A 23,252-nucleotide genomic window follows, 5' to 3' on the forward strand; every position below is an offset into this window, starting at 1 on the left:
TTCTGCCTGCGGGGGTGAGAGTTTGTGGGCGGCCTGGGTCTAGAACTAGGCAGGGTTCTGGCAGCGCAGGGGTTAAAACACCTCCGTGCTGATTGCTGCCCCCTCCTCTTCCCTCCACGTGCTCAGAAGAGCCTGCCCCCACAGTATATATTCCTCCCCACTCCTCTTAGTGCCCCCTTGGCCGGCCAGCGGTTGTTCCCACCTGCCCTTTGTTTTGTTGGCAGTGGCTTACGGTCATGATTCTGGGTGTTCTCGGTTATTTACCAGTGTTTTTCTGCGTTCCTGATTCCTGTTTCATTTTGTAGTGTGGATCGGTTATACTTCCTATTAAGTCACAGCTGGCGGTATGAACACAATTAAGAGTACAGGGTGAATAAAAATGGCGTACTTGCCTGCTGGGAGTCCAGCAGCCAGCATACCGCTCCTGATGATTGATGGTTCGAGCAGTTCAAGGCTCGGGTTTTTTGTGTCATAGAAGAAAATAAAGCTGTGGCCGATCACCACCCAACAAAATGGTAGTCCTGTGTTGATTTCCCTTGGGTGTGGGTAGCTTGAGGGGGGATATTTATTGCTGGCCCTGGTTTCGGGCTGGGTTTCTCAGCAGTCTGTGGAGCTCTGTGAGCCCTTAAGCCCCTTCCTAGGCCATGTTCATTGGTCAGGTGGCCTAGGTACAGCTTCATTCAACTGAATGGGGTTGAGCTGGAATACCAAGCATAGTCGCTATCCAATCAATTATGCTGTGCTTGGTAAACTGCGAGAAGGCCGCGAGCTCACCAGAGCTACAGTGAGCATTGCAGCTTCCTCAACCATCTGAATGGTGTGGGTGCTGGAAGGCAGACCCCTACCGATCTCATATTGATGACCTTTCCTGAGGATAGGCCATCAATATGAAAATCCCAGAAAACCCCCTTTAATAAACTTTAATCAATATGAGCAATAAAGTTAAAGATGCACATTGTATTCTATATCTGCTGGTGGACTGCAGGGTGGTCATAAACCCTTGATACGAGCAGTATATAATGTGATGGAAAAATGAAGCCAGCAAAGGAGTCAATACAGACAATCACAATACAGTAGTAAGTACCTTGTATCAACTTTGTCTACATGATAAAGGTCATTTGCTGAGGCGACACAACCCCTTTAAATGTTTTTTCAATAGTGCAATATTGATGATCTATCAGGGTAGGTCATCAATATCAGACTGATGGGGGTCTGACTCCTGGCCTCACTGTTGAGCTGTTTGAGGAGGCTGCAGCGGGGCTGCGGCCCCCTCACAACATACCAAGCACAGTGCTGTACATTGTATAAGGCCCATTCACTTAAAGAGGACCTTTCATTACAGTAAAAAATCTAAACTAAGTATGCTAACACAGAGGGCGGCGCCCAGGGATCTCCCTGCACTTACTATTATCCCTGGGCGCCGCTCCGTTCTCCCGGTATAGGCTCCGGTATGTTCACATTTTCGGCTCAACTGGGAGGAGCCTGCCGGCGTCTCCTTCTCCCAGGCTGGAGTGCTGGCCAATCGCAGCGCTCAGCTCATAACCTGAGAGTTTTTTTTCTCCCAGGCTATGAGGCCAGCACTACAGCCTGGGAGAAGGAGACGCCCAGGAGAACAAGAGTAGGCTCCTCCCAGTTGAGCCGAAAATCTGAATATACCGGAGCCTATATTGGGAGAACGGAGCGGCGCCCAGGGATAATAGTAAGTGCAGGGAGAACCCTGGGCACCGCTCTCCATGTCAGCATACTTAGTTTAGATTTTTTATTGTAATGAAAGGTCCTCTTTAAATGGGGCTGTCCTACAAATAGACCATGTAACTCATGAACATGACATCACTGAACTGAGAAGAGGCCACAACGCTCACTGGAGCACTTCAAACAGCTGATCATCAGGGATGCTAAGAGTTGGATCTGATATTGATGACCTATCCTGAGGAAAACCCCTTGAGCTCTTTAAAACTCAGATGTGACTGCAAAAGGATTCAAGAAATGGTGGCTAGGTATCTTCTTTCTCCAAATATTTCAGGGTTCAATAAAATGAACACTGCAGAAGGAAATGCCCATACCTCAGCTTCCTGGACTGGGTTAATATGACATATAAAGGGTATAGAAGCTGTGTTAGATATAGTTTCATGTCCAGGGGCGTAACTAAAGGCTCATGGGCCCCGGTGCAAGAGTTCAGCTTGGGCCCCGTTCATGTCCATTATAAATGTGTATTTGAGCTTTATTACACTTGTAGCGCTTGGACCCCTACAGTTCTAATGAATAGATGTAAAATCACCAAAGAATTGTAATTTAGTTTAACCTCCTAACAGTTTTTCTAAAGCTCAGCTCGGGTTTTGGGAAAAGCACATGACAGTTGAGCCCGAGCTGTGTGCTCAGGCAGAATGGGACCGGGGAAAGGCGCTGCTGATATCTCTGGATTGGCATTCCAAGCTTTAATACAAGATCAAGAACACAGCATTAGCACAACATCAGCAGAGGATATCACTGGAATTCCAGCTTTCAAACAAGATAAAAAACTATATGTCTAGCTGCTACCTATCCAGAGATATGAACAGCTAAAGCAGCCGTCCCTTCCCTTTAGTCTGGAGGAGGAGAGGGAACAATTGCAGTGCTGACAGCCTGCAAGAGGAAAGAAAAAAATGTGTTGTCACCACCAGATCTTTGAGAAGTTCTGATAGACGCTCTTCAGTACCTCCTGCATGATCTTCTTTTGTTTTGCTTTCGTTTTGACATCTCTCCTCCCTCTCCCAGCTGTCATCTATTATTAGTGATTGCCTCCCTATATATCTCCTCCCCATACTACCTCACCTTGCGGTTTATACAACTTCCTGGAGTGTGCTCATGCTGCAAACTGCAACTGATGCTTCTACAGATAAGTCTGTTCATTTATTTGTGTTTTCCTGTTGCCTTGATCCTAGGTGACCCTTACTCCCTCCGTATTAAGTGTAGGGAGACGGTGGTCGTGTTATAGGGTGTTCAGGTGTCATACAGTCGAGGCACGAGGACATGCAATTTTCTATCATAGAGATCTTTGCATGGGCTGAGAAGACAGGGAGAGTTTCAGGGCTTAAATAGGGGTCACCCTTTTGTTCCTTAGTTTTCGGATCAAGCCAGTCGGATCCTTATTTGTAACTTCTTGTTTTCTGTTACACCATCTGTGACATGTATATATATATATCCCAAAATGGTTCTTAAAAGGCCTACAACTAATTACAAAAAAAATTTGAAGAAACAAATTAAAAAAGGTATGACTGCTGGAACACAAAGGGGGAAATGTTACTGCCTTAAGGCTAAAATTTATGTCACTAAGGCCTCATGCACACGACCGTTGTTTGCTTCCGCGTCCGTTCCGCCGATTTTAGCGTTTCAGGTGCAGACCCATTCATTTCTATGGAGCCGTTGAAAATGCGGATAGTGCACCGTTTGCCATCCGCGTCCGTGATCCATGGTTCCAGTCCGTCAAAAAAATATAACCTGTCCTATTATTGCCGTGGAAAACAGTTTGCGGACCCATTCAAGTCAAGGGGACCGCTAAAAAACACGGAGGCACACAAGATTGTCATCCGCGTCCGCTTCCGTTTTATTCCTATCATTTGCATAGACTTTTTTTTACATTCTTTTATGTCTGGTGGTCCTCCAAAAATAAAGGAAGACACACGGAAACAAAAACGGAAACGGATCACGGAACAACGGAAGCCCATTTTGCGGAACACGGAACCCCGTGTGCATGGGGCCTCAGGGGTTAATAAATGCAATTGTGTCCCCTAAGTTGTGTGCCAACAAGATTTACTTCACACAAAATCTACAATAAAAAAGGGACATTTTTGGGAGGGTTTTTCCAATTTTAATGTGACTGTTAATGATAATGACCTATTTGTTAAATCACGTTTTTATGTTTTTGCTTAGAATTTTCAATGAATTTTTCTTATTTTTCTATGTTCTTTCTATATTTTTTTAAAAAATACATATAATCCTTACATTTTTACACTGGCTACCGAGACCTAATAATAGGTCACAATTTCCTGTTCTGCACAGGTAACTTTTCAATAGGAATTACCATTATTATCACAGGCAGAAGTACAATAACAAACACAGGATCCACCATTCAAAATAGGTGATATCACAGCTTCTCTACTCCCTCTGATCTCTGCACAGAACAGATGCCATCCGATGCCATGAACAAGGTCTTGGATAAGACCGAAACGGACAGTATACGACTATGAATTAATTTATTTTTGGATGGATATATATATATATATATATAAATAAATATAAAAGAAAATATATGAAAATAAACAAGATATTTATGCAATATTCTCTTTTGAGTGCCGTGGTCTTCCTATCAACATTGGTATTATACTTACCACTGAGCACCATCCACACTTAATGAGGAGTGCCGTTCAACTCTTATTTTCAATTCTATGCACAGAACATGCCTAGAAAACTATCCTATAGAAGTCAATGGAGTGAGCTCCTGACCATTTTGGCTATGGCCCATGTAGCTGCTTTTAAAAAAAAGGAAGTCTTAACATATTTTAGTCCTAGTGGCCAGTCTGAAAGGATGCAGGATTATATACACTTAAAAATAAATAGGGACATGAAAAAAAAAAAAAATCTAAAAAAATATGAAAAATATGTTTAACATAAAAGTGTGATTTAAACAGTAGGTCATTTTCTGATGACACACTGCCTTTAACCCCTTCATGCATTATGACGTAACTGTACATAATAATGAGTGAGGGAAAGTATGGAGCGGGCCTGTTCCATATGTGTCTGGTGCTGGCTGTTTCCTACCAACATTCAATTTGAATCAGGCCATGTAAAACCGAGCCCCAATTGACTAGATCGGTGTTCATTTTGGGTTCAGATTGCCATGCATAAGAGTATTCCTAGGTTTGATAATTGATAACCAAGTCCAGATTCCCATCACAACCCCAGCCAACAAGATGTCACATTCATGGCCAGCAATAGTCCATTCCTAGTAAGGCAAAGAGTAGTGTGTCTTCTAGTAATGTAGCTAACTAATTATTCCTTTAAGGCAATGTATTTCATTAGATATGCATCCTCAGGCCTCCTTTGTACAGATGATACACTCCATACTATACACCAAATGTACAAGACAGGACACACAAAATCTGGAGTGCAGGTTATTTCCTTAAGGCTCAGACATCTCTACATTTAAAAAAAAAGAACAATCCTATTGCTTCAAACAATCCTAGCATTTATGCTGACTTAATGAGCACCTGTCTGTAAGAATAAAAATAAAATAAATTCTTTATAAAAATAAATAAAAAATACATTAATTTTGGCTAACATCAAAGAGAAGGAAGAGAAGGTGATGTAAAGAATGTGACGCTGGACTACAAGGCTCAGGTAACCCTCAAACATGCCTGAACAGAAAATGTACAAGGCAATGAGAGAAGTATGGAATCAATACTAATCTCAGGTCAGGTGTTCAGGCTGTAGACAAACCTATGCAATGACGGAACAACTAGAAGAAAAATATAGTTAAACCACCATAATATAATCAAAAAGCCAAACCAAGAAGTTCATATAGATTCTGTGTGGTCTTTACTGTCTAGTCAGGCCCATTACCATTACCAATGTTGAGGTTAGTTCCTATAAATGATGTCTGAAGATAACCTACAAGGTTAATCTGTTGGATTTCATTGAAGTTCTGGGGGTGCTCACAAAAAAAGTTTTGATGAGACTCGAAGGGAGAAGAACTTCTTGATCAATTTTGTATCCATTCCTGGGTAGGAATGTATAGGAACTTGTCTTTATAATGTTTAGGACTAGGGTTTCCCTATGCTAGTATAATTTTTTTGCCACTGGTGACAGCGACATTACCTGCGCTAAATCTCCTGTATAACGTTTGCGCATCCTAAATATCTTTGGCCCTGGGCGCGGTGAAACTGTGCCTGCTGCCAGAGCACAAGAAACACACTCATCCACGATACCTAGCTTCATGTCCCAGTTTGCAGGGTGTCGCAGGACACCACTTTCGAAGTCACACCAGTGCAACCATGTGGTCGGTTGCTTAATAATGCTTCCAGTCGGTTAAGTACCACCCTGTCTTCCACAAAGTCCAGTCTCAGTAGCCAAGAGTCTGGTCAACAGAATCCTCACCCTGATACTCCTTCCTCCCACCATGGAGTCTTGGCAAACAAGTGATCCCACACTCGGATATTCCAAGGAGCTCTTTTCATCGCCATTCCTTGATTTGGCCCTCTAGCCAAGCCCGCTTGAAGAGGTACATAAGGAGATCTTGTGCACTGATTCACAAACTCTTGGGCATCCACAGTCAGAAAAAGATGACGGTGGGGAACGGCAATTAGTGTCTCAATAGATTCATGAGGAGGATGAGACACATTTGTCAATAAGTGAGGTTCTTGTTAGGTCAACAAGTCAGGAGGATGACCAGAGTGAGGAAGTGGAAGAGGGGGTGGTGGACGATGAAATCACTGACCCAACCTGAGAAGGTAGCAAGCCGAGCAAGGACATCAGTACAGAGGGGGAGGGATCCGCAGCACGGCAACAGGCTGGAAGAGGCAGTGGGGTGGCAAAAGGGAGAAGGCGGGCTACACCAAACAGGCCTGCAACTGTTCCCCAGAGCACCCCTTTGCGGCAATTTCCCATGCCAAGGCGTGGGTGCTCCGCAGTCTTGCGCTTTTTTGAGGAAGATGTGGACGATAAAAGAATTGTCATTTGCAACCTGTGCCGTACCAAAATGAGCAGGAACGTGAACACTAGCAACCTCACCACCACAAGCATGATCTGCCACATGGCATCAAATCAGCCTAATAGGTGGGACGAACGCCTGGGTCCCCAATCAGTGTCTGCGGGTCACACCACTGCCTCCTCTTCCCCTGTGTTACATGCTGGCCAATCCCCTGTCCAAGACGCAGGCCAGGATGCCTCCCGCCCTGCACCTGGACCTTCGCAGGCACCATCATCTAGTACATCCACTTCTGTGTCTCAGCGCAGATGTCCATACCCCAGGCCTTTGAACGCAAGCGCAAATACCCAGCCACCCACCCACAGTCCATAGCATTAAATGTGCACATTTCCAAATTGTTGGCCCTGGAAATGTTTCTATTTAGACTTGGGGACACTAAGACTTTCCACAGCCTGATGGCGGCGGCCATACCTTGTTACTTAGTCCCCAGCTGACACTATTTTTCCCGGTGTGCCGTCCCCGCCTTACACCAGCATGTGTCCCCTAACATCGCCCGTGCCCTGATCAACACAGTTATTGGGAAGGTCCACTTAAAGACTGACACATGGACAAGTGCTTTTGGCCAGGGACTCTACAATTCCCTGACGACACACTGGGTGAACGCTGTGGAGGCCGGGAGTGAGTCATACCCTGGGATGGCATAGGTACTACCGACGCCAAGGATTGCGGGCCCTACTTCAATCAAGATCTCCGCCACCACCTACATTAGTGGCTGCACCCCCCCCCCCCCTTCTCCTCCTCCACTTCCACCTCTGAATTCTCATCTTGCAGCACCAGTCAGCCATCGGTCAGTAGCTGGAAGCAGTGTAGCACTGCAGTGGGTAAGCAGCAACAGGCTGTGCTGAAACTAATTTGCTTAAGTGACAAACAGCACACCGCCGCAGAGCTGTGGCAGGGTATAAGGGACCAGATTGAGCTGTGGTTCTCGCCACTCAACCTACAACCAGGCATGGTTGTGTCTGATAATGGCCGTAACTTGGTGGCGGCTTTGGAGCTCGGCAAGTTCACACACATACCATGCCTAGCCCACGTGTTCAACTTAGTGGTTCAGCGGTTTCTGAAAACCTACCCCAATTTGCCTGAGCTACTGGTGAAGGTGTGCGCCATGTGTGCCCATTTCCGAAAGTTATCTACAGCTGCCGCCAGTCTGGCAACGGTGCAGCAGCGCTTGCAATTGCCAGCTCACCGACTGTTGTGTGACATGAGCACACGCTGGAACTCCACGTTCCAGATGTTGGCCAGGCTTTGTGAGCAGAAGAGGGCAGTAGTGGAATACCAGCTGCAACATGGTCGTCGCCTTTCCAGTCAGCTTATGATCTTCACAAGCGATGAGTGGGCATGGATGTCTGACCTCTGTGAGGTTTTACGCAACTTTGAGGAATCAATACAGACGGTGAGCAGCGATGCCGCTATTATTAGCGTAACCATCCCACTTCTATGTCTACTGAAATGCTCGCTGCTCACAATGAAAGCGGACGCTTTGCATGTGGAAGAGGTGGAAATGAGGGCACACAGGGTGATAGCCAGACCACCCTCAGTTCGTCTTTTCAGTGCAAATTAAATGAGGATGAGGAGGAGGAGCAGGAGACGGTTGCCACCGCTACAGAGGGTAGTACCCATAGCAAGTTTATTTCATCTGTTCAGCGTGGATGGGCCGAAAAGGAGGAAGAAGATGAGGAGATTGTTGTCCTCATCAGGACTCTCAAAGTCTTGTCTGTTGGCACACATGGATGACTTTATGTTATGCTGCCTTTCCCGTGACCCTCGTGTTATACGCATTTTGGCCAACACTGATTACTGGTTGTTCACCCTTCTCAACCCCCACTACAAAAATAACTTCTCATCTCTCATTCCTGTGGTGGAGAGGGCTGGCAAATTGGTGCAATACCAGAAGGTCCTTGTGGAAAAATTGATCCCAAAATTTCCAGCTGACTATGCTGGCGGCAGAGTACGTAATTCCTTGGGCAACTGAGGAGGGGAGATGAGGGGAACACACAGCAGTTCAAACAGAGGCAGGGCAACACTCTCCAAGGCCTGGGACTGTTTCATGACACCCCACCAGCACCCTCACCCTGATGCGCGGCCTAGTGTCACAAAAAGGGAAAAGTTTTGGAAGATGGTGAAGGATTACGTAGCAGACCATGTCAGTGTCCTCAATGATCCCTCTGTGCCTTACAACTATTGCGTCTCCAAGCTGGATACATGGCATGAACTGGCGCTCTATGCCTTGGATGTGCTGGCCTGCCCTGCCGCCAGAGTTCTGTCAGAGCGGGTATTTAGTGCTGCTGGGGGCATAATAACTGATAAGAACATCCACCTGTCAACTGAAAATGCTGACAGGTTGACTCTTATCAAAATGAACAAGGCCTGGATTGCCCCTGACTTCTCTACTCCACCAGAGGAAAGCAGCTGAACATAAAGGCACTCTAAATGTGGTTTTTATGGTGTAATGAATACACTGTATTTCCATGCACCCCTTCCACCACAAATAAGGGTATATGGTTCAATCTTACTTTTCTCATCCTCCTCCTCCTCCATCATATAAACATGCTTATTAGGCTGCCCTTGCTCCTAATGTTTTAGAGGGTCAGCTCAGCAGCAGACCCTCACCACTAATGTTTTAGATGGTCAGATCAGCAGCAGACCCTCGCCCCTAATGTTTTAGAGGGGCATCTCAGCAGCAGACCCTCGCCCCTATTGTTTTAGATAGTCAGATCAGCAGCAGGCCCTTGCCCCTAATGATTTAGAGGGTCATCTCACCAGCAGACCCACACCCCTAATGTTTTAGATGGTCAGATTAGCAGCAGACCCTCGCCCCTAATGTTTTAGAGGGTCATCTCAGCAGCAGACCCTCACCCCCTATTGTTTTAGATGGTCAGATCAGTAGCAGGCCCTCGCCCCTGATGTTTTAGTGGGCCACCAGCAGCAGGCCCTCGCCCCTAATGTTTTAGATGGTCAGATCAGCAGGCCCTTGCTCCTAATGTTTTTGAGAGTCACCAGCAGGCCATCAATCATAATTTTTCAAGGCTGTGTATGACGCCCTCCTTTATGTGTAATAAAGGGTGTATTGGAGTGCCGGTTCCTTGTAATTTTTGGCAGCCCTTTCACTTAGTGCATAGGCTTTATGAGTGTAGGAGTCCCACTACCTCAACAATTGTACCACAATGTGAATGAGGCCCTCCTTTATGTGATATACAGGTTGTATCGGAGTGCCTCTTCCTTGTAATTTTTGCCGGCACTTGCACTTTATATACAAGTAAATATACAGAAAAGATTGTTTCCTAACAATTTTTCCTCTAAAATTGATTTTATCTTTGGTTTTGTGCGTATTATTGTCAGTCTGTAAAAGTGGCGTACTACTCAGACAACATTGTTCCCAGCAGCGAACTGGGAGTCCAAGATGCATCCAGACATCCTCCCCATGCTGTTCCCGAACCATTTCAGTGGTGTTTCCATCAATTTATGACCTTTTCCTGTGAACCAGACACCCTCCCCTCTTCAAAGCAGGGGTGCCTGGTTTAATGCTCAGGTTCTCCCATTGACTTCCATTGTGCTTGGGTGATCGGTAGAGCACCCAAGCATCCCAAAGTGTTCTACTCGAGCACCAGAGCACCAGAGCACTTTGGTGTTCGATCAGCACTAGTTGTCACCATTAAAGCTTTCCTCTTGAACCTTGTTGAGAAGAATCTGTTCCGTTCCACTGACGGCACAGCTCCAACGCTTTATTTCTCCTTCTCATTGGATCAGCTTTGCTTTCGAGGAAGGCGCAGCAGCCAGCTATACGTGGTATTCACCACATGGCCTTAGGTGAGTATCTAATTAGAAAAAAACAATTAAAGTGAGCCTCCACTTTGAGTTTCATATTGCATCATTCCTATTGGCGATACTACCTATGGTGCGCTGTGTATAATTTTATCTTCCCATATTCATAGAATCAGCACAGTAACAAATTAGAGGGATAACAGAGACTTAACGCCGAAAATAGAGCTAATTGTTTTGTAATCTGTGCCTTTGTACATGGACAGCTGACATGAAAATGGCATCAAGTGTTCTTTACGTCAGAGTCTGACGCGTCTTACAGACTCCTGATATTGCTCGAGGTGTCACTCACCTCCCAAGTGCTATCACAATCTGTGACCTGAAACCTTAAGTGAGAAAGTGAAAAGCCCTGTCATCTTAAGCCGAAAAATAGTTTGTAATGGCGATAATAACATGTTTGTGTCTTCAGCAGCCAGGTAAAGACATGCCTTTCTCTTCATCTCCTCAGGGCCTTTCTGTCAATCAAATTCACACTTTACCATTGACCCTTTCGTGAAACTAAAAGGTCCCACGCCAAATAATTTTCCTGTTGTCTCTAACAGTATTGTCCTTACAGGTATCCAGAGTTCTCTTCAACATAGGAAATTTATAGAAATGAATCAGGATCTTGCTGCATGTTGAGCCAGGTTACACGCCAATGTTCTGCATGGTGCACATCACTGTCACATCCATAGGAATTTTATACATACACTATAGCTCCAACTGGGCCATAACACCAAGTGGCAGTCCAGCTTCATTACCAGTGAATGACCACTTCCCTTTGTTTAACTATGCTGTGATATTCCTACACTCCCACCCAACTTATAACAGGCAGATTTACCACTCTTATGGGAGCTGTAATGGTGTCCATGAAGAAGGTCACTCTACTCCAAAAATGGTAGAATAGATTTTTTAACAACAGAGCTACTCAGTAGCTTTTTGTTTTAGGGCTTAATTTGCCCACACACCTTCCATAGGGGTTGGCTGAACGGCCTTTCCACCAACAGCTATTACTTCAGACTCTTCCATACATATGCACATTTAGCTCGGCCAAGTGTACATGTGTTTTCAGTGGAAAGAGGAGAGTAAGAAACTACCAGACTCCTCTGGTGGCAGCTTATCACCAGGGGGAAGGATCTGGTATGCTAAAATTCAAGAAGCGGATCCTTCTTCCGATTGGGGGAAAGATGAGTTCCCTTCTTTGTTCAGCCATCATTTCTCCTATGTGTATGAAAGCAATAGCTATCTGCTTCACATGGACTTCCATGCCCAGACTAATATAGAACCCCAAAATGATCTGTGTTAGGTTCTCTAAAACCCAAGAGAGTTCAGAAGTTATGACATACTTGCCAACATTTGTAAGTGGTGATGAGTGTGGCATGCCAAGTGTGCCACCAGTATAGACGTGTACTCTTTATTCAGAATCCTGCCCCTCTCGTGTTTCACTCTACCTTCTTTGTTCAGTGCTTTGCCCATTTTTTGCATCAACCTACCCCCTTTGTATGGCCCTGCTCCCTTCAATGAACTTAGGCCACCACATACAGTTAAAGTACAGGGTAGGACTGCTTTCTCAGAGAAAGCATCCCTCTATGCAGTGCTAGGGAGATTTTCCAACTCTTCAAGAAGTCTTGGAGGTCTTTCCTTTTTCCAGGAGGAAGTTACTGGAGAGTTAGCAGGTGAGTATTAATAAGGACACTAAAATCTGATATATTATGGCCCAAAAAGTTTTTCTTTTCTAACAGAATCATTTTACATTGGACTTGATCCTACTGGCAAACAACCAGGTAGCAAGGGCTCCACCTTAAGCTCTATAAGACGCAGGCTGCACATTTCAATAATCATCATTGCCTCGTAGGCAATAGCCTTTGATTCTTTTCTGAGAGATCTGCTTCAAACAAGAATGATTGTTGTGTCCATAGGTGCTGCCACGAAAGGTTTGGACGCAAACGGGTCACTGAGGATAATAACAGATCTCGCCTTTGCTCTCATTTAAGAGATGCAGAGACACCCTGATCTGACACACCTTACTGTCACTGCCTTAGGCCAATTGAAATGGATTGCGCTTTTCACAGAAATTGCATCCTGAACGTCTTGCAAAATGTGCAAGAAGTGTTGGCATGAAGAATGGTCTCTTACTCGTCAAGTCTCATCGAAGAGTTGCCAGAAGAGCCAGGGGCATATGACGGATGTAAACACATTAACATACAGAGTTAAACATATACTCCACGGCAAGTATAATAAAAAAAGATTAAAATAAAGTTGTGGAATAGGGGAAAAAAACTTAGGAACGCAGTGGCCTTAAAGGTTCTTCGGTCCCATAATGACATTTTTATCTGCTCAGAGTTCCCCCAAACACTGTATATTTTTGCCCAATACACTAGATTTTTATGTCAGTGCTTTCCTTCTCCTGTTCTCAGCATAACTTAATCCTGTCCACTTTCTGGTACTTCCTGTTGTCATCAGCTTCTTGTTGGGTTTTCTAACCAAACCAAGAATGCTTTGCTCCTTAATGTTTCTAGCTAACCTTGAGAGATGAGGTGTAGGGAGCATGAGTACTGCAGAGAGAACAGTATGGCAGGTGAAGCAACCCTGTAGTCTATTATGTCTCTCAGCTTAAGGCTCACAGGAATCCTATTACAGTCTCCCTGTGTCTGCTATAACAACACATCAGCACTCCATGCTTTCAGAGTGCTTATGCGGGGATGGTGCTGTTGTCAATCAACAGGATCAGAGTTATCTCCAATCCCAACATGTTGCAGCTGACACCCACCGCTAATGGTATGAACTCAGCTCCTGAACCATTGTCATAATAGGATACCATAGGATACCATTTTGTTTAAAGCCCTCCCAATGTAGGTCATGGGGCATGAAGGAGGTAAAGAATAGTTAAAGGAATTGTCCAGTTTAGAAAACCTATTTTCATATACCATATTAAGGAATTCTATGTTATTAGAGAAAGGTCCCCTAATTATCTCTTGGCCAAAGTGAAAATGTATTTGTCACGGCTGAGGATGGGGAAAACCCTCAGCCGTGCGATGCCAGAAGATGTAAAGCGCTGCTTGGCCAGGACGACAGTATTAGGGAGCAGGTCACCTCCTATCGCGTCCCTAAACTGACCCTGACTCCTAACCATATGAGTCAACCCTGAAGGTGGGAGGACTCATACACCGGATGCCTTGGGGTCCCTGCTAGCCCTCAGGATTGCCCTGGAACAAGGAGCAGGGTAAGACGACCTGTTCCTCCTAGGCACGGAGGAACAGGAGTCTCACTAGCCAAGCTGCAAAGGGAAAAGAACATAAACAGCCTATGGATATGGCAGGAGGCTGAAAAGCACTTCCACACCTACCTGCCGCAGACACACAGACTGGATCCCGTGCAATACAGCAAGTGTCCACACCCAAACACCAGTGGACACAGCACACACACAAACACACAGGAACCCAGATCCATAGGTGCATAACATCACAAGGAAAACATCAAGTGGACATCACATAAACTTAAGAATCACAATTAGTTTATGACCACAAGGGTGGCCCCCACTGGCAGATGGAATACACAGGAGGATGCTCCAGCTAACCATGGCTGAAGTACCCCTCTGACCTGCACTATACACTGAGGCTTTATGGGCCCAAGTAGTCACACCCACATAGAGACACACCCAGTACTCACAGCCTAGGAAGGGAATTAACCCTTCACACACCAGGAAGTGTAGTGAGACAACATAAAGGGAAAAACACACAAATACTCACTGCAGCTGTTACCGTTGACAACGACATGTGTGGCAGACGTGTCCTGGGAGCCGGCCAAAAGGCCGAGACACTGCCACCACATGTACATCAAACCAAACGTTGCCACGGGCAGCTACAGTGAAGGGAAATGTCAGAGTGCACACCAAACATAAGACAGAGTGCACAGCAGACATACAAAGTGCATAACATACACACACAAGCCAAGTGCAACCGCATGCACTTACAGCAAGCAGCCTAGCAACAGCTCAGGCTGCTATGCTGCAACAGTACAACATAACTTGTTGCCCGCGGCAACAACAAGTGAGGCAGCACACTAGCGGCCCTCACCTGTGGTTGAACACCTACATACAAACCGCAGGCAACAGCTTGCGGTTCAAGAGTCACGACCATTACCATGGCCGTGACAGTATTATAAAGAGCACTTCTCACTCTGGAGGACCTGTTCTGTTCTACAGACAATCTATTTTTTTGAAAAGACAAAGTTTAATGCTTCATTAACCAATGGATGCACTGCAGGACAGCTAAGTACTTACTACCAGGTTTTCCAAATCTTACTGCTAATCACTGAGGGTCCCAACAGGTAGACACTTTGGGATCGGCTTATGTTCAAGAGACCCATCTAATAAGTATGAATTGCCGAACGTGAATAACCAAAACATAAATACAGTACTATAGCCCAAGAATGTGCAGCAAACCCCTGAGGAGGCGGTGAAGAGCATGGGAGTGGTAGTGGCCCTGATGTAGTGTGTCGCGGTGTTCTACCTTAGGCAGTCCCTGTCTGGGGTTCAATGCAGTGAAAAGGGTGATGATGAAAGAAACCAGGCAGAGATTGTTGAATAAAGAACCTCTTTCTTTAATGAAGCAGATAACAGCACATCCAGCACATTCTCTCCTCCCAAATAATAGGGTATGGTGGTTGGCAATGTGGCTGACGGTGGCACTCAGAAACCTGCTGACTCTGTCTCTCTCTGGATTACCTCCCTTACAGCTTTACTATGGTACCTGTGGCTGTATGTGTCCGCTGACAGATCCCATGATGGTGTCTTAACTTTTTACCCACCACTTTGCAGCAGAGTCTTGATAGCTTTTTTGCTCAATCACTCTGCTGACTCTAATACACTGTAGCTTGCAATTCCTCTGTGGCCTAGGACCCTGCAGTCTCCCTGTGGTAAGTACATCCTCCTAGGTGAACCACCTCTGTGGGCCACCTGGGGGCAATTAAGTCCTCCTAAGTGAGACACCTCTGTGTTCCACCTGGAGGAGCGGGAGATGGATTGCATTCTCCCTTACTCTTCTCTCTAAGCCTCACCCTTGGCATGAACTCATACCAGCCCACTCCTACCACAGGGTGAGGAATAGAATGGTAAGTTCCATTCCTGTTACCAAGCTTTGCCAACTGTACCCCATCTGCTGGTGAACAAGGTGCATTACATTCACATTGCATATAAAACGGTAAAAAATTGAAGATACCATAGTAGTACCACCAGGTCCGGGGTCAGGGGCGGATTAAGTGCATGATAGGCCCGGGGCTGTCTACCCAACTTGGCCCCCCCCCCCCCTCCATTTTAGTTTAGTTTTTTTTTTTTGTATGAAGAGGCTGCGGTGCTTTATGAGCGCCACAGTCTCTTCTTAGGCCATATGACATCTTCAGACAAAAAAAAAAATACCCCAAATTGGGTCCTAAACTGAAATATTTGGTCGTCAAATTTAAAATACATATAATTGTAATAAAAAAGACATGGAGGAGAATACAGCACCACATACCTGTTACATCCAGTGACATCTCCTGTCATGTAGACCTTCTATTTCCTCTTCTCCTCCATTTGACCCAGACCACCATGGCAAATTCTTTTAGCCGCATCTCGTCTCTACAGTTTGTAACACAGACACGTTAGATTTCTCAATTTTTCCATCAACCTCCTCATCCTGGTGTCCCCACAGTGTCATCCTGCCACCCCCAATACTGTGCCCGTTGTGCTCCCCAATGCCCCAGGAACTATACTGCTGAAAAAATAGTGACCCTGATAGATATAATTGGGGTAATTTATCAAACTGGTGTAAAGTAGAACTGGATTTCCAAAAGAGCTGTCAAATATGAAAGGTGGAATCTGATTGGCTGCTATGGGCAACTAAGCCAGTTCTGCATTACACCAGTTTGATAAATTACCCCAAATGTTCCTATAGTGTCCACAGCAGCTATAATGTCCCCTAGAGACCCCCAGTAATAATACCACCCTCTATTGTGCTCCGAGGCAATAATCCCTGTATAGTGTCCCCAGAAATAATAGAATTGCCCCTATAGTGCCTCCCCAATAGCAACACCCCCCATATAGTAATTTCCACCACACTGCCCCCACATAGTAATCCCCCCATAGTAATTTGCCCCCACACAGTAATTTCCCCCAAACTGCCCCCATATAGTAGTTTGCCCCCACACAGTAATTTGCCCCACACTGCCCCCATATAGTAGTTTGCCCCCACACAGTAATTTGCCCCACACTGCCCCCACATAGTAATTTGCCCCACACTGCCCCCACATAGTAATTTGCCCCACACTGCCCCCACATAGTAATTTCCTCCACACTGCCCCCACATAGTAATTTCCACCACACTGCCCCCACATAGTAATTTCCACCACACTGCCCCCACATAGTAATTTCCACCACACTGCCCCCACATAGTATTTTGCCCCCACATAGCAATTTTCCCACATAGCAAATTACCCCACACTGTCCCCACATAGAAATTACCCCACACAGAAATTACCCCACACTGTCCCACATTGCAATTTCCCCCACACAATAGTTTCCCCCACATAGTAATTTGCCCCCACACTGCCCCATATAGTAATTTGCCCCCACATAGTAGTCCCTCTCATAATAATTTGCCCCACATAGTAATTTGTCCCCACATAGTATTCCCTCTCATAATAATTTGCCCCACACAATAGTTTTCCCCACACTGCCCCCACATAGTAATTTGCCCCACATAGCAATTACCCCACACTGTCCCCACATAGAAATTACCCCACACTGTCCCCACATAGAAATTACCCCACACTGTCCCCACATAGGCAATTTCCCCCACCCTGCCCCCACATGGCAATTTCCCCCACACTGCCCCCACACAATAGTTTCCCCCACATAGTAATTTGCCCCCACATAGTCCCCACATAGCAATTACCCCCACACAATAGTTTCCCCCACACTACCCCCAGATAGAAATTTGCCCCCACATAGTAGTCCCTCCCATAATAATTTGCCCCCACACAGCAATTTGCCCCCACACAATAGTTTCCCCCACACTGCCCCATCTAGTAATTTGCCCCCACATAGTAGTCCCTCTCATAATAATTTGCCCCCACATAGTAATTTGCCCCCACATAGTATTCCCTCATAATAATTTGCCCCCACACTGCCCCATCTAGTAATTTGCCCCCACATAGTATTCCCTCCCATAATAATTTGGCCCCATACAGCCCCCACATTCCCCCCCATGTAATCGATTTATCTTCCCTAATAGGTCCTCCTGTGTCCCCCCCCCAAGTAGGCAAATGAAATAAAAAATAAAAAATGAACAAAAAATGAAAAAATAAATACTCACCTATGTCCAGGGCCAGGCGCTTGCTCGCAGAGGAAGGACGGGCGGGATGAGTCAGGCGCGTCACAGTGCTGCGTCCCTGGCACAGGCGCGCGATGACGTCATCACGCACGCCTGCGCCGGGATTTCACTACCGCATAGGCCTCAGGCCTACAAGGCCTGAGGCCTATGCGGTGAATGCCGGTGATCGGCGACGGGACAGGGAGCTATGCGCTCCCGTGCCCCGCCGCAGTATGTGGGCGTTCGGGTCAGCGTTGGGCCCCCCAGCGGTGCTGGGCCCAGGGCTGCCGACCCGAACGTCCCTATTGTAATCCGCCACTGTCCAGGGTATATATGCACCCAAAATTAGCCTTCTTGAACAGTCGCCCATTGAAAGTAGGGCCAATATTCTTATGATACTAAGGAAATAAACAACATATCACAGAATAAAATCTGGTCTAGGACATGAAGGAACTTCTCAATGCAGTGTTGTTGTTTTTTTGCTGTTGTTTTTTTGGGGGGGGTTATTATAATAGCATTATAATCTATGCAAGAGCCTCCCCCTGGCATCCCCTTGGCACTCAACAACCATTTTATTACTGGAGTTTTACCACAGCTAAAAAGACTGGCTCAAATCAAAGGGGTAATCTCATGATTCATTTAAAAAATGAAAATCAGACATCATAGAGTACATGCCAATCTCTTTCTAACAAGGCTAGAACCAGCCCTGCACCTCACATGGATCCAGAGATCTCCCCATTCATTGTTTAAATTGCACAGGTAGATTTATTTCAAGTTGGCAGCTCAGGGGTGTGTCATTTCTGCTGCAGCTATCTTCCTATCACAGCTCAGGGGGCATGTCCTTTCTGCTGAAGCTCTCCCTATCACATCTCAGGGGTTGTGTCCTTTCTGCTGGAACTATCTCCCTTTAACTTTCATAATTTCTAACAGTAGAAATGGCTGGTGGCAGTTGAAGGATGAAACTTAGCATGTGCAAACACTACACAAAAGTATTCAGATTCATTTGCTGTTTGGAAAATGTAGAATAATTTTCCATGGGACGACCCTTTTATGTGAAAAACTATTTTAGAAGCCAACCTCTATTAACATAGTAACATAGCACATAAGGCCGAAAGAAGACATTTGTCCATCCGGTTCGGCCTGTCATCCTGCAAGTTGGCCTTTTCTCTCAAAATTTTTTTGTGGTTATCTCAAAGAACTTTAACTGCATTTTAACTGGTCCTTTTAGACACAGCAAAATGGCAGGCAACTTGTGCAGCGTCCCACATACGTGTGTAAAAGGGACACTTTAAACATCTGCCTATTTATCTAATGTATTTGCAATGTATAGTATTTCCTATTATCAGGCTGGAAATGTTATTACACCCATTCGCCCCTAGGTGGTGCTGGTGCCACTCATTTATATAGCTTGGAGTGTGTCTAGCTTAGAGCAGAGAGCAGAATGTAGAATAGAGTGTATTGAAGTGTTGTAGGAGGAAAACAAGTGTATGAAACAGGCATCGTCCACCATGTAATCTGCTATTTCTACCCCTTGGTTCTGGCCAGGCTAAGGGAGTACAGCGAACATTTATCTACAGCACCAAAGCACAAGACAGTAAGTCTATGTCTAAATATGAATGAAGCAAGCCTAGTGAGGGTTACAGCTGAATCCAGCCTATGGACTTCACAAGCACAAGTGCCTGAGAGCAACTTTAGGAGTGCCGGGACACAAATGGATAATTGATGCGCAGAATTGTCCTTATTAACTAGAAGCCTTCTGGGATATAGTGGAAACCTAAAAACCTGATTACTTTAGGAGAGCATCCTACAAATAACGTCACAGAGAGTTTGCCTGCCACAAGGGAGAAACAACCTTATTGGGTAACTCAAAATAAGTAGAAAACAGCATATTTAGTACCAGAGTGCTATAGTTTGGACTTAGAATAATTACAGAAGTCTTGCCTGTAAAGTGTCAGCCTTAAAGAGAACTCCTCAACTGACAATTGCTTAAACCTGATGAAAGGAATACTATTAAACCTATTTCTGAGTCAACACTTATGCCATACAAATGAACTGTATCTGTACTTACTACCTGAAGACAATTGATTCAGTAAATCTTCAACTGTTTGATTACAACCGACTCATCATTTCTATTACTACACTGAACACTTGCACCTAAGGGTGCTGCCATCACGACGAACACAGGAGCCCAGCCACCAAAGCACCTTAAACATCTATACCATCAAGGGCACCTCAACTTCCATCTGGCTGGTGTTCCCTGCAATAGAGAATGCCCCGGAGGATTTAGTGTTGTCTTCTCCATCACTGTACGCCAATTTCTCTGCTTTTAAAACAGAGTAATACCTCCTAAAATAGTTATTACTTTACATTTCCCATATGTCTACTTCATGTTCTTCATTTCTTTTTTGGGGACGTTAGAAGGCTTAGAAGCAAATCTTGAAATTTTTCACAAAATTTCCAAAACCCACTTTTTAAGGACCACTTTGTGAGGCTTACATAATAGAAACCACCCATAAATAGCCCCATTTTAGAAACGAAACCCCTCAAGGTATTCAAAACTGATTTTACAAACTTTCTTAACCCTTTAGGTGTTCCACAAGAATTAAAAGGAAAATGTAGATGAAATTTCAGAATTTCCCTTTTTTGGCAGATTTTCCATTTTTATCCATTTTTATCTTTAACACATCGAGGGTTAACAGCCAATCACAACTCAATATTTATTGCCTTGATTCTGTAGTTTACAGAAACACCCCATATGTGGTCGTAAACTGCTGTACAGGCACACGGCAGGGCGCAGAAGGAAAGGAACGTCATATAGTTTTTGGAAGCCAGATTTCACTGGGATAATTTTAATTTGCCATGTCACATTTGAAGACCCCCTAGAGCAGAAACTCCCAAAAAGTTACCCAATTTTGGAAAATACACCCCTCAAGGTATTCAAAACTGATTTTACTAACTTTGGTTAACCTTTAGGTGTTCCACAAGAATTAAAGGAAAATGTAGACGAAATTTCAGAATTTCACTTTTTGGCAGATTTTCCATTTTAATTAATCTTTTCCAGTAACAAAGCAAGGGTTAATAGCTAGTGTTCAGCTCGAATATTCTAATCAATAATTTTTATTGTGAATATCAGGACAAAAAATTGCTTTCTTTACACTATTTTTATTTTTTTACGGTGTTCACCTAAGGGGTTAGGTAATGTGATATTTTTATACAGCAGGTTCTTACAGATGCGGAAATACCTAATATGTATACTTTTTATTTATTTAAGTTTTACACAATAATAATCATGTTAGTGTCTCCATATTCTAAGAGCCATAGTTTTTTGTTATTTTTTGGGCGATTGTCTTAGGTAGGGTCTCATTTTTTTTGCGGGATGAGATGATCGTTTGATTGGTATGATTTTGGGGTGCGTATGACTTTTTTGATCGCTTGGTATTACACTTTTTGTAATGTAAGGTGACAAAAAATAGCCTTTTTTTTACACCAGTTTGAATTTTATTTTTATATGGTGTTCATCTGAGGGGTTAGTTCATGTGACATTTTTATAGAGCAGGTTCTTACGGACGTGGTGATACCTAATATGTATACTTTTTTTATTTAAGTTTTACACAAAAACTGAATTTTTTAAACAAAAATCATGTTAGTGTATCCATATCCTGAGAGCCATAGTTTTTTTTTATTTTTTGGAAGATTGTCTTAGGTAGCATCTCGCTTTTTTGCGGGATGAGATGACGGTTTGATTGGTGTGGGGTGCGTATGACTTTTGATCGCTTGATATTACGCTTTTTGTGATCTAAGGTGACAAAAAAATTGCTTTTTTTACACTGTGTTCACCGGAGGGGTTAGGTCATGTGATATTTTTATAGAGCAGGTCCTTACAGATGTGGCAATACCTAATATGTATACTTTTTTAAATTTATTTAAGTTTTACACAATAATATATTTTTTGAAGCAAAAAAAATATCATGTTTTAGTGTCTCCATAGTCTGAGACACATATATATATTTTTTGGGGGGTGATTGTCTTAGGTAGGGTATCATTTTTGCGGGATGAGATGACGGTTTGATTGGCACTATTTTGGGGTGCATATGACTTTTTGATCGCTGTTACACTTTTTGTGATGTAAGGTGACAAAAATGGCTTTTTTGACACAGTTTTTATTTATTTTAATTACGGTGTTCATCTGAGGGGTTAGGTCATGTGATATGTTTATAGAGCAGGTTGTTACGGATGTGGCAATACTTAATATGTTTAATTTTTTTATTTATTTAAGTTTTACACAATAATATTTTTGAAACAAAAAAGTCATGTTTTAGTGTCTCTATAGTCTGAGAGCCATATTTTTTTATTTTTTAAGAGGGACTCATTTTTTGCGGGATGGGATGACAGTTAGATTGGGGGCATACGCCTTTTTGATTGCTTGGTGTTGCACTTTTAGTGCTGTAAGGTGACACTTTTAGTGCTGTAAGGTCTTCACCTGAGGGGTTAGGTCATGTGATATTTTTATAGAGCCGGTTCTTACGGGCGCGGCAATACCTAATATGTATACTTTTCTTTTTTTCCCTATTTCTATCAATTTTATTTAGTTTATTTTGGGAAAAGGATGCTTTTTTTAACTTTTTTTCCCCCCCCACTTTGGGACTTTAACTTTTGGGGGTCTGATCCCCTTTACAATGCATTACAATACTTCTGCATTACAATACTTCTGTAATACTTCTGCATTACAATACTTCTGTAATACTTCTGTATGGCTGTAAGTGTATTACTAACTGTAATACACTTACAGTCTGCTTCCTGTGAGATCCAGGCTGGATCTCGCAGGCTGTCACGGAAGGCAGCCACGAGGCCTTCCCTGCTATCAGGTCCCCGTCACAGCAGCGCGGGGACCCGATGGGTGCTCCCTCCCTCTACTGACATTGCGCGTGCCGTGGGCAGCGCTGACATCGGCACATCAAGGTTTAATGTGTCGGCATCCGTGTTTTCACCAATGCTGGCGCATACAGCAGGGTCCGGCTATCAGTGTCTGCCGTACCCTTGCCGCTGATCGGGGGGCGCAGCTCCTGCACTCGCCCAATCAGCCCGCCATGCATGTACGGCGCTGGTCTTTAAGTCACGCCACCAGTGCCGTACATGTACAGCGCAGGTCCATATGGGGTTAAATGCTGTAGAGGTAGAGCACCGCACACCACAGTCCCCAGTGCCAGCAAGGACTTGTCAGTCATAGTCAATCAAATAGAAATTTGCGGCACACGGCTTTTTTCATCTGCAATTTTATGGCATTTTGAAATTCCATAAAATTGCAGACTAAAAAAGCCATGTGCCGCAAATTTCTATTTAATTGCATATGGGGTTAAAGACGG

The sequence above is a fragment of the Bufo gargarizans genome, chromosome 9 (genome assembly GCF_014858855.1).
Source record: "Bufo gargarizans isolate SCDJY-AF-19 chromosome 9, ASM1485885v1, whole genome shotgun sequence".
Classification (NCBI taxonomy): domain Eukaryota; kingdom Metazoa; phylum Chordata; class Amphibia; order Anura; family Bufonidae; genus Bufo; species Bufo gargarizans.